The sequence below is a fragment of the Podarcis vaucheri genome (genome assembly GCF_965113315.1).
Source record: "Podarcis vaucheri genome assembly, chromosome: 10".
NCBI classification, from domain to species: domain Eukaryota; kingdom Metazoa; phylum Chordata; class Lepidosauria; order Squamata; family Lacertidae; genus Podarcis; species Podarcis vaucheri.
In genome coordinates, this window is record NC_138748.1 from 24,131,422 (window position 1) to 24,145,692 (window position 14,271).

Below are 14,271 nucleotides of genomic sequence, written 5' to 3' on the forward strand. Positions count from 1 at the left end.
ATTTACCAAAGAGAAGCTTGGAATAATCTCCCTAGGACAGTCATGAGAACAAATATACTATGAGCAGGGCAGGATTCATTTGGTGGAAAGTAACTGGTGATTAATTTTAATGAGGTATTGCAACAGTGGCTCACTGGAGTCCTAAAAGCATTCCCTTTTAGTCAAAAGATTATTGTCTCCCCAACCCCCACGAACACACATGAAAGGATGGCATATCAACAAGCACAGACTTGCGTATTAGTAAACTGATCTGGCAACAGCAGCACCAGAGACCCAGTCCGTGTACGAACTGCTGTTGGCAGAACTAGCAACATGGGCAATGGAAGCAACTATGCTGGTGACACTGCCCATACGAGTATGCTTGGCTTACCAATGTTACCAGGCATGGGTGGAAGCAGCCACTACAAAGTGACTTCTAGGCTGCTACCCGTGAGGTGTGTCCTGAAGTGACTGTTAGAATTCCTGCTCCATGACTGCAGTCCTGGGATTTTTGTCTATCACATGACGGTATATGTTTTGACTCCACAGAGTGGGAAGTGTTTGTGTTACTGTGTTCCATGAAGTGGGACTATTGTCCTTTGTTCTTTTTCTCTTTTTGCTGTCTGATGCTAGAGAGAGAGGGAGCCATGTTGCAGTGCTCCATGTGTGTTTATATGTAAAAGTAGATTAGCCAAAATGCTGAGTTGCTGAGGTCTGTTACGCATGATGTGCAAACTCTGCAGATCCCTAAGTATGCCGGTGTCAGTTGGCATCGATCGCTGCAATGTTCGGGCTGAAGAAAGCTTTTGAAGCTCCCGAACGATTGACCAGGAGGGAGAGAACATGCCAGTCTGGCATGTGTCTCTGCCAGGGTCATACTCAAGTGTAGGCTAAACTCTTGACAGTGACCTTGGACATTAGTGAAGAAGTGCCACCAGCAAAACATACCACAATGTCCATGTTCACTTGGCAATGCTTTTTATAACATGGGGGGGTGTATGCATGCAAGAACAAAGAACAAAGCTGAATGTTCTCTTTGCAGGTTTGTTCGGCGATTTGCAAAGCTCATCTAAGCAATGGAATGAGTGAGTTACAACAGGAGATTCTTTGGGATTTATATACAGTGGAACCTCTACCTGTGACCATAATCTGTTCCGGAGGTCGAAACAGGTCACTTGGGAGAGGACCGTTGTGCGCAGGTGGTGATTGCCCACTTCTGCGCATGTGCGAATGGTGTGCAACCCACTGGTTACTTCCGGGTTTGCCACGGACGTTGGGCAAAATGGATGCAAGTAGAGGCAGACATAAGAGGTTTGACTGGACTAGGAAACAGCCTCATCAGGTCTAACTAATAGTTCACACTTCTCTTGAAGGCCATCTAAAATCAGCTTGTAAACCACCTTGAGTATTGTAAGATAGAAAGGCGGTATACAAATTAAAAGTGATGATGATGATGATGATGATGATGATGAAGAATATGATAAATCAATAAATAAAGTTCATGTGTTGGATGTGGCTAAATTTGAAAGAACAACCCCCTCCCCGAGGAGCTAAAAGCAGACACACACACACACACACACACACACACTACATCTTCTGGGTCGGCCTGTTTAGCAGTTTTAAGGTATACTTCTGGTTGTCAGTCAAAACTATAAATTAATACCCTCCCCAAAGGAAGAGCAGTATATCACCAGAAAAAGTGTTGTACATTTTACCCCACTTAAAGGCTTTGTTAATATTCACAATAATTGAGTTTTAGTGCCTTTGAAATAGACAGTAAAATGGTTGCCTACACAAACTACCAAGGGATAGGTAGAGTCGCTTTCATTAAGCACCGATTCCCATGAAACCATTCATTACCAGCAGTTTGGGATTATGAGACATTAATTATCTAACCAGCAATTAATTAATAGTGATAATAACTAATTTGGAAAAGAGTATAGTTAGAATAAAGTATATATACTGACTTTTTATCATTACAGGTGCAATTTCCTATCAGCTTTGATCCATGGGAAACAGGGCAACCAAATACAATTGTCATATGAAATCCTCTATATTTGTCAAATAGGCATAGCTATATACGCCAAACACTTGTTGTAAGCATATTTTCAAGAAAGCTAACTATACAGGAGTATAGCACATAATACTATAGCACATTACTTACATGATTTTCAGTGTACTGGGGTTAAACTTCCCTGCGTAAGCCCCATCCTGTATGTCCACCCTGTATGATCGCAACAGAATTTCCTGGTCTGATGTGATGATCTTTAATCATGTCAAACACATTCATTAATCTCTCACTTTCCACAAGCAATTATTTTGCATTGTAAGTGGACTCTATGTGGCTACTGCCATTATATAGTTTAGTCACCTGCTGGAACTAGATAAAAGGTGGAATCCAAAACCCCTTTTCACCAGTCTGTGGGTGGAGTCAGGACTTTTCTCTTGCTCCTCCATTTTTGTTTCAAAGAGACAATACAATTCTTGTCTTGTATACTGAATAGTGTGCTCTTTAAGCATTCCATGACACACTCAATATTCTTTCTCCCTCTGTAATGAGCAGCTGAATCCAAGACACAAAATTTAGGCTATATGACTTAACTTGGCTATGGCGCACCTAGTAAGGCCTGAGCTTTACATATATTAAAATATTGACATTTTTGTTGCATGCCAAGGTGAAATCATACAAAGACTGAGAAAAGTGAGGTCCTTGCAATAAATGCATATTCTATGAGACAATTCCAAGCCTGAATCTTGTCAACAGAACTGATTCCATATCTTTATAGTGAAAGATGATTTAAAAAGAGATAAACAGCCCCGTACTGGCCTAGAAAGTAAAACAAAACAAAGCCCACTTCCTTCCCTCTGGAGAATCTTTTCATTATTCTGCTTATATTGGCTATGAAATAAGGAGGGGGATTATCTCAAGACATTCTTCTGCTATCTCTATTTTCCCCTCTCTTCAAGTTTTAACTCTTATTGATTTGCTTACCTATTGATTGGCATTCGTTCTTCTGAAAATAAAAACTTTAAAAGGAGGAAATCCCAACAAGTCTTGCTTCATAATAATTATTCCTGCAATTAAAGCAGAACAATGACTTCCAAGCCTAATCCCTTCTAAAATGGGGGGGGGGTGTCAAGCTAAATACAGTCCTTGGATTTAGACTTTGTTGACTTTCCAAAGAGGGAGTAGAGACTTAAGCCACCTTTCTATTGGTCTCCTGAATTTAATGTATAGAAGGAGCCATCAGGCATTTCAGTTTTGGCCGTCCCTTGGGAGCCTTGGGAAAGAGTTAAGAAGCGCTCTTCTGGATCAGACTAACTGACCATCAAATCTCACCTGAGTCAGCATGCTATGCTTCCCTCCAATTTTCCAACTGCCACCCCCTTGGTGTACCCTGGGGTGAATCCCAAGCTCTGTGCATTCATTACTTTGGAAGGAGCAACTCTGACAGACACAACTGTGATCTAGATACCATACCGTCAGTTTGCATTTCTTAGTGCAGAAAGTATTGATCTTTCCTATTCCAATTAATACAAGAAGATTCCATAAGCTACTAGAAGCTTCTCTGTGTGAGAGAAGCAGGCAGAAGGGTCATGATTGTTTGGGTTATACCTTCTGGGAAGCTGGTTTGAACTCGTTCTCAATTAAGGTCATGCTGACTATAATAGTGAGGCCAGAAGGAGTGTGGGTTTTACTTTCTATTTCTCTTTCTTCTGTTATGGCATTCTGTACATAGTATGCTTCGTGTTAAGTTTTAGTCTTATTATGAGTTAAGTTTATAAGTTTCTGTAAGTGCTGCAACTGGATTTTTATGGACCATGCCAATCCTGAATATATTTGGATTTATGACCATTATGCTCATTTGCCTTCAGCACAAGTAAAGCTCTGCTGGATGAGGTACTAATGCTTCCGGTCTATTTTTGGACCAGAGGTCCAAAACCCAACACGTTTTAAGGTTTTCCTCCACACATACAACACAGACTTCCCCAACCAGGTGTGCCACAACTCCCTTCAGCCCTAACCAGCATGTCCATTGTCCAGAGATGATCTGGGCCCCAAGTTGGAGACAGGTGTCTGGACTAAAGCATTCAGCCTGGGTGGACAAGTGAACTGGAATGTAGGAGATAAACATTGGGGTGTTAAAGCACACACTCAGACCCCAATTCCTAATTAAGAGATTCTATCAAGATTAAAGGGATGCATGTAGCGCTGTGGGTTAAACCGCAGAGCCTAGGACTTGCTGATCGGAAGGTTGGTGGTTCGAATCTCTGCAACGGAGTGAGCTCCCTTCTCCTGCCAACCTAGCAGTTCGAAAGTACATCAAAGTGCAAGTAGATAAATAGGTACTGCTCCGGCGGGAAGGTAAACAGCATTTCCATGTTCTGCTCTGGTTCTCCAGAAGCGGCTTAGTCATGCTGATCACATGCCCTGGAAGCTGTACGTCAGCTCCCTCGGCCAATAAAGCGAGATGAGTGCCGCAACCCCAGAGTCGGTCACGACTTGACCTAATGGTCAGGGGTCCCTTTACCTTTACCTTATCAAGATTAAAGAAAAGAAAGAAATTTGAAAAGGTAGTGTAACAAAATATGCAAAACTATTCACTCGGTTTAGGCTATACAGGGGCACCTCAGGTTAAATACGCTTCAGGTTACATACGCTTCAGGTTACAGACTCCGCTAACCCAGAAATAGTACATTGGGTTAAGAACATTGCTTCAGGATGAGAACAGAAATTGCGCAGCAGCAGCGGGAGGCCCCATTAGCTAAAGTGGTGCTTCAGGTTAAGAACAGTTTCAGGTTAAGAATGGACCTCCGGAATGAATTAAGTACGTAACCAGAGATACCACTGTACAAAAAAAATATGTCCTAAGAAGCAACACATTTAAGAGGGGAATAGCCTCATCTTATTCCTTGTCCTCAGGGCAGAGGGGAGATAACCCACCAATCAGGAACAGCGAAGTCAGACTGAAAAAGACTTTTTTGTAGTGAAGCATGCCATCTCAGAACATACTGAGAAGGATATGGACTCTTTACATTTGCCAACAATCCAGGGAGGTAAACTATAATAAGAATGAATCGGAGCTATCTCCTGTTGGTTCCCAGGAGGCAGGACTATCTGAGGAGGCAATAGCCTGAGAGATGCTTGAGGCAGCATGCTAGAGGCAACTAATGCATCCTCAACCTTTCTCCCCACATTTTGTCTTCAGGAGACCCACAAGCCAGGAAGAAAGACAATGGCCTTCCACCTCTGTTCTGATTCTGCAGTACCAAGTTTTTTTAAAAAATTAAAAATCACATACACTGCAAATAGCAAAGTTCCAAAAACTACATTTCTCAGCTAAAATTCTTATGTGTTCTAAACAAGTGCTTGTCTCTATTTTTCATTTTGAATCAGTTTTAACAAGCCAAGACAATTATACTATGTCATATTCAGCAGAGGGGGAGATGGGAGAATCAGCACTTTAATGCGCCATAACATGGCGCATTCAGCATTTGTAAGGTCATGTCTACCAATGAGTATAGATATTCAATAATTATCATTAAAACGAGAAAATGAATAGCTCAAGGGAACATAGCTGGACAAAGAAGTTTCACTTCCAAATTACCAGTGGAAATTTTGCTAAGTCAGTATTTGCTCCAGTAATTGCCGATTTATGACTCCATGGTGTCTCGTGTTGAATATGCTGATGGTCTCCATCCAATAGGAATAACATATTTTGAGGTGTGCCAAAATTTCCTGTGGGGGCAATTGTTTCTTCAAGTGCTGTTCTTCCCCTATCCGAGCACATCTCACACTTCATGGTAATATATTGGCTGTAGCTTTCCTGTCATACTATAGTTTAGCTGTGTGTGTTGGCATGAGGGGGGGTTTATTTGTTTGTTTTTTGTCTTCATTTCCTTGAAAATGAACCCCATGTTTATTTTAAAGGTGAGGATGAAAGGCATCGCTTTCTCCCCCCCCCCACCAAGGGCATGCATAGATTTATTGACTCTATATCACATTTTCCCTCCAAAGAGCTTGCCTCTTGCCCTGCCCCCATTTTAACCTCACGATGACAGATGTTCTGCCACTCAGCAACAGCCCTTCCTCAAAGTACAGCATCCAAAGGTGTCTTGTTTACCTTGTTAACTGGGCTAATCCCAGTTCAAAGGCATATAGTACTGTTACTCATGTCAGCACATTACAATGGTACCTCGGGTTACAGACACTTCAGGTTACAGACTCCGCTAACCCAGAAAAAGTACTTTGGGTTAAGCACTTTGCTTCAGGATGAGAACAGAAATCATGCGGCGGCGGCAAGGCAGCAGTGGGAGGCCCCAGGTACCTCAGGTTAAGAACAGTTTCAGGTTAAGAACGGACCTCCAGAACGAATTAAGTTCTTAACCTGAGGTACCACTGTATTTGTGTTGCAAGTGTTCTGACTAAGACCCACAGCACTCCTAGGAAGCTTTCTAATGCTGGGTCTGTCTAGTTCAAGATTGTCTGCATCAACCGATGGCAAGATTACGGCCAAGAGTCATTCCCACCTCCACCCGAGATGTTGAAGATTCAACATGAGAACTTCTGCAATCAAGGCGCATGCTCTATCACTCCACATCCATCTCATCTGTGAACACAGTGGAATTCTAAACTCAGGACAGGCTTTGCAAGGTGGAAACAAAAAATATTGACCGTAGTAAAGGGGCGATTGAAATAAATTTTAAAAAATAAAAAATTGTCCAGTGGCACCTTAGAGACCAACTAAATTTGTTCTGGGTATAAGCTTTGGTGTGCATGCACACTTCTTCAGATACACTGAAACAGAAGTCACCAGACCCTTATATATAGTGGGAGGGTGGGGTGAGGTTTTTCTCAAAGGGTAGTAGGAGATGCGTGATTGACTCGATGGGTAGGGTGAACCTGTTGATGATTTAACGACTGCAATTAGTCCTACAGGAGAAAGCAAGGGATAGTATGCAGATGACCAAAAATAACTTTAGCATATGTAATGAGGCAAGAATCCAATATCTCTATTCAGACCAGGTCTCTCCATAGTTTTCAGTTTAGCAATAAGTTGTAATTCAGCAACTTCTCTTTCAAGTCTATTTCTGAAATTCTTTTGTAATAAGACAGCTGCTTTGAGATCCTGTATTGAATGTCCTGGGAGACCGAAGTGTTCTCCTACTGGCTTCTCTGTCTTATGATTCCTGATGCTTTCCTGTCATACCAGTTAAGCTGTGTGTGTTGGGATGAGGGGCGATTGTGAACCCTGAGCTCTAGGAATAGGGCATAAGAGGCCCTTGCCAGAGTAATCTTCAGACTAATCTACTCCATTGAAAACAGCACAGGCACACTGCCAGGTAGAAGCGTTCCATTTTGGAGTGGCAAAAAATTTGCAAGTAAATGTGACCTAAATAAAACTCCAGTTTTATCTTACTCTCGTAATAATTGGAAGGTGCTGGCACTTCTTGAAAATGCAGTGACAGCTACAGAGCATGGCTTTGATTTGACTAGCCTCCTAGATGGCACTAAAAAAATGAAAGTACAGTGGTGCCTCGTAAGACGAAATTAATCCGTTCCGCGAGTCTCTTCGTCTTGCGGTTTTTTCGTCTTGTGAAGCACGGCTATTAACGGCTTAGCGGCTATTAACGCCTTAGCGGCTTTAAGAAAAAGGAAACAAACTTGCAAGAACTCGCAAGACGTTTTGTCTTGCGAAGCAAGCCCATAGGGAAATTAGTCTTGCGGAACGACTCAAAAAACGGAAAACTTTTTCGTCTTGCGCGTTTTTCGTCTTGCGAGGCATTCGTCTTGCGAGGTACCACTGTATACCACACTACAAAATCTGCTGAAGTCAGAGCAATGCCTTTCTATGCGAAAGCAGTGAAGTTCTATCCTCTATTAAACTTTATATTGAAAAGGCACAGGATAGATCACATTATGTACCTCTAACCCTATGAGTAAATCTACAGATGAGATACTAATTTAAGTTGCAATTACTGTGGCAGACTGAATGCATGAATACCGTCGCCATTCTTGCATTAAAATGATTCAGAGAGGAGCCAGGGCTAAAGAAGAAAAATGCATTATTTTTTTGTTTTTATTATTATTGCTTATCATTGTTATTTTGGTTTGGGCCTGCTAGGATTATGATTATGAGTTTTTCATTGATATTTCTCATTGCAAGTAGCATTGCCAGAGAAGTAATAACTGCCCCACTCTCCACATAAAAGCATCAGGGGAGCAGTTTAAAAGTAATGATGAAAAAGGTCTTTTGTGGCAACCTGGGAACAAAGTGGAAGCTTCCACGTCTTGTATGAGAAGCTTATGGCTTATGTAATAAAATCATCCATTTAAAACAAAAAGAGAAAGGGCTGTTCATCCAGATTTGGATGTTACTTCTTTCTCTTTACAAAATGACATGCCTGAGTGAGTATCAATCAACGTTTCACTCCTTCTCTTTCTCAAAATGGTTCTCAGAGTTAATGAAGTGGGTTCATCATAAGGTTCTCTGACAACATCTCATTTTTACTCAGTCTATTTAAAACAAAAACAACAAAAAACCCTCTCCTTTGGTGAGAGGATTCAATCTGCAACATTCCACATAATAATTTTAACAGTACCAGGAACTGAACTGATGTATTGTCACAGCATAATCCTCAGGTAAGCATTTCAATGGGAGCTTTAATATTATTTGAGGGTCACAGCGTACCTGACATTTCAATTTGTTAGCAGGGCACTCACATCTCTGGTGCAATCGTTAAAATATACTTTAATAAGGTTTCTACGGCTATGTAGGGTCATCCATTATGGACAAAGCCATTGTGGTCAATGAGACTAGAAGAGTAGAGGGTTATCCACTTTTTCTTTTTAAGGGAAGTGTCAGCAAATAATACAATGCAATCCTTATGAAGCACTGACCTATGCTTTTTAATTTCCTAAGGAGGGTATTTCCAGAAGGAAGGAAAGATCGAATTATAGTAAGGATAGCTAATTTTTTCCCCTCATAGGAGCAGTTATTAAATCATAAATATGATCAATTGCTAATTAAAAGACAAGATGACTTATTTGCTTTCAGGATGGGAGCTAATCACCCAGTGGTGTTTATTCTGAATGTATAATATTTTATGCCTGGGGTAATCTCTGAAATTACATTTCCAGCATTAAGTATTAACAGGCTACAGTCCTAAAGTCACAATGTGCTCTTTTCACTTTTGGAATAGTAATTCCTGTGAATCACTATACTTTTCGTATCAATAAATGCCTTGTTTGGCAATAGGTAAGTCCTGAAAACTGTTCTTTTATGCTGGGGCTGGGAGCTGGGGGCACTGTTATACACTGGTTCCGCTCCTTCCTCCTGGGCCGTGTCAAGAAAGCGGTGTTGGGGGATGAGTGTTCAGACCCCTAGGCTCTCACTTGTGGGGTGCCTCAGGGTTCCGTCCTCTCCCCCATGCTTTTTAATATCTATATGAAGCCACTGGGAGAGATCATCAGGGGGCTTGGGCTGGGTGTTCATCAGTATGCAGATGATACCCAGCTCTACCTCTCTTTCAAATTAGAACCAGTAAAGAAGGTGACGGTCCTGTGTGAGTGCCTGGAGGTGGTTGGAGAATGGATGGTGGCCAACAGATTGAGGTTTAATCCTGACAAGACAGAAGTACTGTTTTGGTGGGACAGGGGTGCGGGTGGGTGTGGGGGACTCCCTGGTCCTGAATGGGGTAACTGTGCCCCTGAAGGACTAGGTGCGCAGCCTGGGAGTCATTTTGGACTCACAGCTGTCCATGGAGGCACAGGTTAATTCTGTGTCCAGGGCGGCTGTCTACCAGCTCCATCTGGTACGTAGGCTGAGACCCTATCTGCCTGTGGACTGTCTCGCCAGAGTGGTGCATGCTCTAGTTATCTCCTGCTTGGACTACTGCAATACACTCTACATGGGGCTACCTTTGAAGATGACCCAGAAACTGCAATTAATCCAGAATGTGGCAGCTAGACTGGTGACTGGGAGTGGCCGCCGGGACCACATAACACCGGTCCTGAGAGATCTGCATTGGCTCCCAGTACGTTTCCGAGCACAATTCAAAGTGTTGGTGCTGACCTTTAAAGCCCTAAACAGCCTTGGTCCTGTATACCTGAAGGAGCGTCTCCACCCCCGTCGTTCAGCCCGGACACTGAGATCCAGCGCCGAGGGCCTTCTGGCGGTTCCCTCATTGTGAGAAGTGAGGTTACAGGGAACCAGACAGAGGGCCTTCTTGGTAGTGGCGCCTGCCCTGTGGAACACCCTCCCTTCAGATGTGAAGGAAATAAGTAGCTATCTTATCTTTAAAAGACATCTGAAGGCAGCCCTGTTAAGGAAGTTTATAATATTTAATGCTGTATTGTTTTTAACACTCGATTGGAAGCCGCCCAGAGTGGCTGGGGAAACTCAGCCAGATGGGCAGGATATAAATATTATTATTATTATTATTATTATTATTATTATTATTATTATTATTATTATTAATTATTATTATTTCCCCCTAGAGGTGGGAGCGATTATTTTTCTTCACGTTATCAAAATCTGCCTAACCACCATAAAAACTATTTTTGACATTACAATATTTTGGGTAGGTTTGAATTGTATTTTCTTTTAACTCTTTTTGTATAGAACTTGCATCTGATCCGTCATGCTATGTACACAGTCTTACTTTTATCTCCTCTTCCATTTAAACTTTCACGACTGCAACCACAATGGCCATGGGAAGATGCGTGGCAGTTGCGGCCCAGGGGGCAGCCCCTCAGACCCCTGAAGGACAAAATTACCAGCATGGTATCTGACTGTTGAATCGCCTCCCTGGTTGGGAGTTCAAAATTGCCCTATTAGGGGCAAGCTGAGGGGCGGATCCTAAGTGGAGATCAAGGTCGACTGCACTAATCGCTGTAGGTTTTAAAAGCAAAAGGTATGGACATGGGCAAAAACGATTCTGTTGTAATCTGCCAGTGTGTAATTGCTTTTAAAGAAATGAATATACATTGAAGCAAAACTTTCCATCATAAATTCTTGACGGGAAACCCTGCCAGCCCCCACAGCCAGCCAAGACCAGGGCCAATGTCAGCCGGCCGCAAGGGGCAATTACTTCCCACGCTCGGTTTGCTGGCAGCTGCGTTGAGTCACAACTGTTGCCACTGTCACAGTAAGCGGTCTCTCTGTCTAGTAGCTGGAGATGCACATTCTCATCTCTGTTACAATACAAGATGGTACCTGCTTCCCTATTCACATGTGGCAGATCTAATGGGGACCACATGGGATGCTTCCCATCTGAATGTGGGTCGTGGCACAGATGCATATCCACAATCATCATATACACACAAACAAACAAACAAACAAAGAAACTGGTAAAGGAAATTCCACTAGCAGCTTATGTCCATGCACAGATTTTCCCTAATGGAACAGGGTATAAGACCACATCTTTGTTGAAGGAAAGGAGGAAACGGTGCCTGCATTTAAATTGGCTTGAATCCAGCAAATATTTAAACTGATATTCCTAAAATTTAGCAAAGATTAACAGCAATGATGACGCCTTAATTCTTAACTAAATCCATTGGTGTACAAATACAACCATAACCAGAAATTAACAGTTCACAGTAAGAGGATGATCCTTCAGTCCCCACCTCGCTGAATAGCCCCAGAGGACCTCTCACTGGAATCAAGTGGTTTTATTTCCCTCTGTTGAGTTCAAAAAGATCAGGATAGGATCTCATAGGGGACCACTTGTGTAACTAAGGCTGTGCAAGGCAGAACTAAAATGAATAAAGCCTATTTTCGTTCTCCCAAGAAGAATTCGGCTCCAAGAGAAAAGCAAGATAAATGTTTAATAGCAAATTTGGGGGGGAGGGGTGTTTTTTAAAAGTGTTCTATGGTATTAATAACTAAATGTATTAGTAACCTAGATAAGATGCCAAATCTTGCAAAAGCCAGCAAGGCAACTCTCCTTTTTAAATGAACAAGGCTGACATTAATTAACTTAGAATACCAACAATCTAGAAAATATATAATAAAAAAGTAAGACTGAATCTGCCAAGTATAATATTTGCCTGCTGCTATAGTCCTGTCTTTAGAGTGAAGCCCTCAGCTACAGCAATGCAGCTCTCTTTAAAATTCTGTCATAAGCAACCCTGAAGAAGTAAAGGGTTTGTCGAGATTAAAATCTTTAAAAGGCATGGCTATTTTCAGGAATCCCTCCCTTTTTGGTTTACTGTTTTTCCTTTTCAGGAGCCGCTGTTGGATTTTTCTTCCAAACGTAGCCTTTTAGTTAGCATATTATATTTATTCCACAAAAATTTAGAATATGTGCATGTATCCAAGCTTATTAATAGCTTTGCTCTGCGGCATCTTCAATAGACCTATTCCTGCAAAACTATAGTTAATATAAGTGAGATCCGAAGAAAATGACTTCCTGGGATAATAAGGAATAAGGCTGACACTATAGACAAGGCAGAATTTGCAGAACCATAAGAACAAAGTCATAAAGTCATGCTACACAGTGGAGCATTTAGGATTCCATATTGCTTTTGCAATATTTTATTTAGCAAAATTAGTTTCCAAGAGCAAAAGGAAACTGATGCAGAAGACATAATTTTAAATTAATTCTTAGCATCTGAATTAAGCTTTCAAATGGAAAAGAAATGTAGATGGAGAGCATATTTTAAAAGTGGCAGTTTAATTATATGGCTGCTGGCTTCCTTTAGCTATAATCATGATATCTGCTAACCTCATAGTCTTCTTTGTTACTGTAAAACACTATTGTAGCTGTAGCTCATGGGCACAAGGAAAGTGTCTTCAGCCAATATCTCACTACCCAGAAAAGAGAATGAAAGAACCAGAATCTTGCCATTTAACCTATATTTCTCAGTCACACAGTGAAATTGACATTACCAAAGGATGGCAAACAAAAAAAGAAAAACGTGTCTTCCTGTGAGCCTCATTTCACACTACTTACAAATTTGCAGATTTCTCCATAGACCAAGATTTGTTTCCGAGGCAAATGAAGGCTCTGAATCTTCACACTATACAGCAACAAGCTGTTTCTTCCACTAGGGCAGATTCACACAATTGCCAATAGAGAGCTACCCCATATATCTTGCCATACAAACTATAATTCCAACTCAGCATTACACAGAGGAACTTCTATTCATATTTTTTTTCACATATCCAAACACTAACAGGAGGGACCACCATCCTGATATCCTTCTGCCTCCCATCTCCTTCCATTCAATAGTCCCTCTACCTTCCTTGTGGCTACTACTTCTCTGATTTCTTCTAACATTGAGTGTTCTGGCCGTTTGCTGTGAAGCATTTGCAATACACATGACATTGACAACAGCCACCAAAAACAGGCTCTAGGTTAGAGGAAGGCAGGAAGCAGCTAAATCTGAGGACAGTCATGGACATTCAGCATCTTTCAGTTTTCTTCTTATCCACTTGACCAATCTTTGGCCAAGGAAAACCCGAAAAAGGGAGCAGCACTAAACAAGCTGAGCAGTATGGGAAATTTAACTACAAATATATAAAAGTCCACTGTGATGTGGATGACATACAGGAAGTGTTAACAACCAATAAATTATTTTTATTATGTATTATTATATGTAATGTGGACTAAGTCCAAGAGCTCAGCCACACTTCCGATTGTCCCAGAAACCACAGGTCTGAGTGGTTTTCCACCTGTACTGTGCTTCCTAGGCATTTTGTCCCATGCTTTCTGCTTCTCCCCTGCTTTCTGAGCTGTTGCACCTTTGCTCCACCACCTTCCTCTGAAAAACACACCTTTTATCACCAAATCAAAACAAACAGCACTCCGCAGAAAACCCCTTTGTTTGGATTCAGCGCTAAATCGTGGGTTTTCCCAGAGGAAAGTGGCAGAGCAAAAGGAAATGTGCATGAGCCCCTTACTTTTGTTTCACTGTAATTTCCCGATTGTGAATGTAATATATGATTTAAGTCCATGGGTAATTTTGTATAAATTGCTATTTGTCCCAAACCCCTGGCCTACCTATCAGCAAGTCAGTATGCTGAGTCCAAGGGATCAATCCACACAGGCAAAGTCCAAAGGCCAAAGGTCAGGAAATGAGGTCCAGCATCAATCCAAGTAGCCAATTCCAAAGTCCAGCAGTCAAGCCACAGTCCAGAGTCAAACCCAAAGCACAGTCCTGTGGCAATCCAGGAACATCTAAGTGAAGCTCCATCAACACAGGCAGCTGAATAGTAACAGCTTCCCTTTTGCACTTTGCCTGCTAATTGCTGCATCTGGGCTTGATGAGGCAGATGAGCCTCACCT

The 14,271-nt window shown here is 41.8% G+C and overlaps 1 long non-coding RNA gene across 1 annotated transcript in view; it reads right to left on the minus strand.

Annotated features, from left to right (window-relative positions):
- Window positions 1-10,758, minus strand: part of LOC309541761 — a 117,527-nt gene extending 106,769 nt beyond the window's left edge. The window contains exon 1 of the long non-coding RNA XR_014223902.1: window positions 10,645-10,758. This is a non-coding gene — a long non-coding RNA (uncharacterized lncRNA). The remainder of the gene's footprint in view (window positions 1-10,644) is intronic.
- Window positions 10,759-14,271: the final 3,513 nt, after the last annotated feature.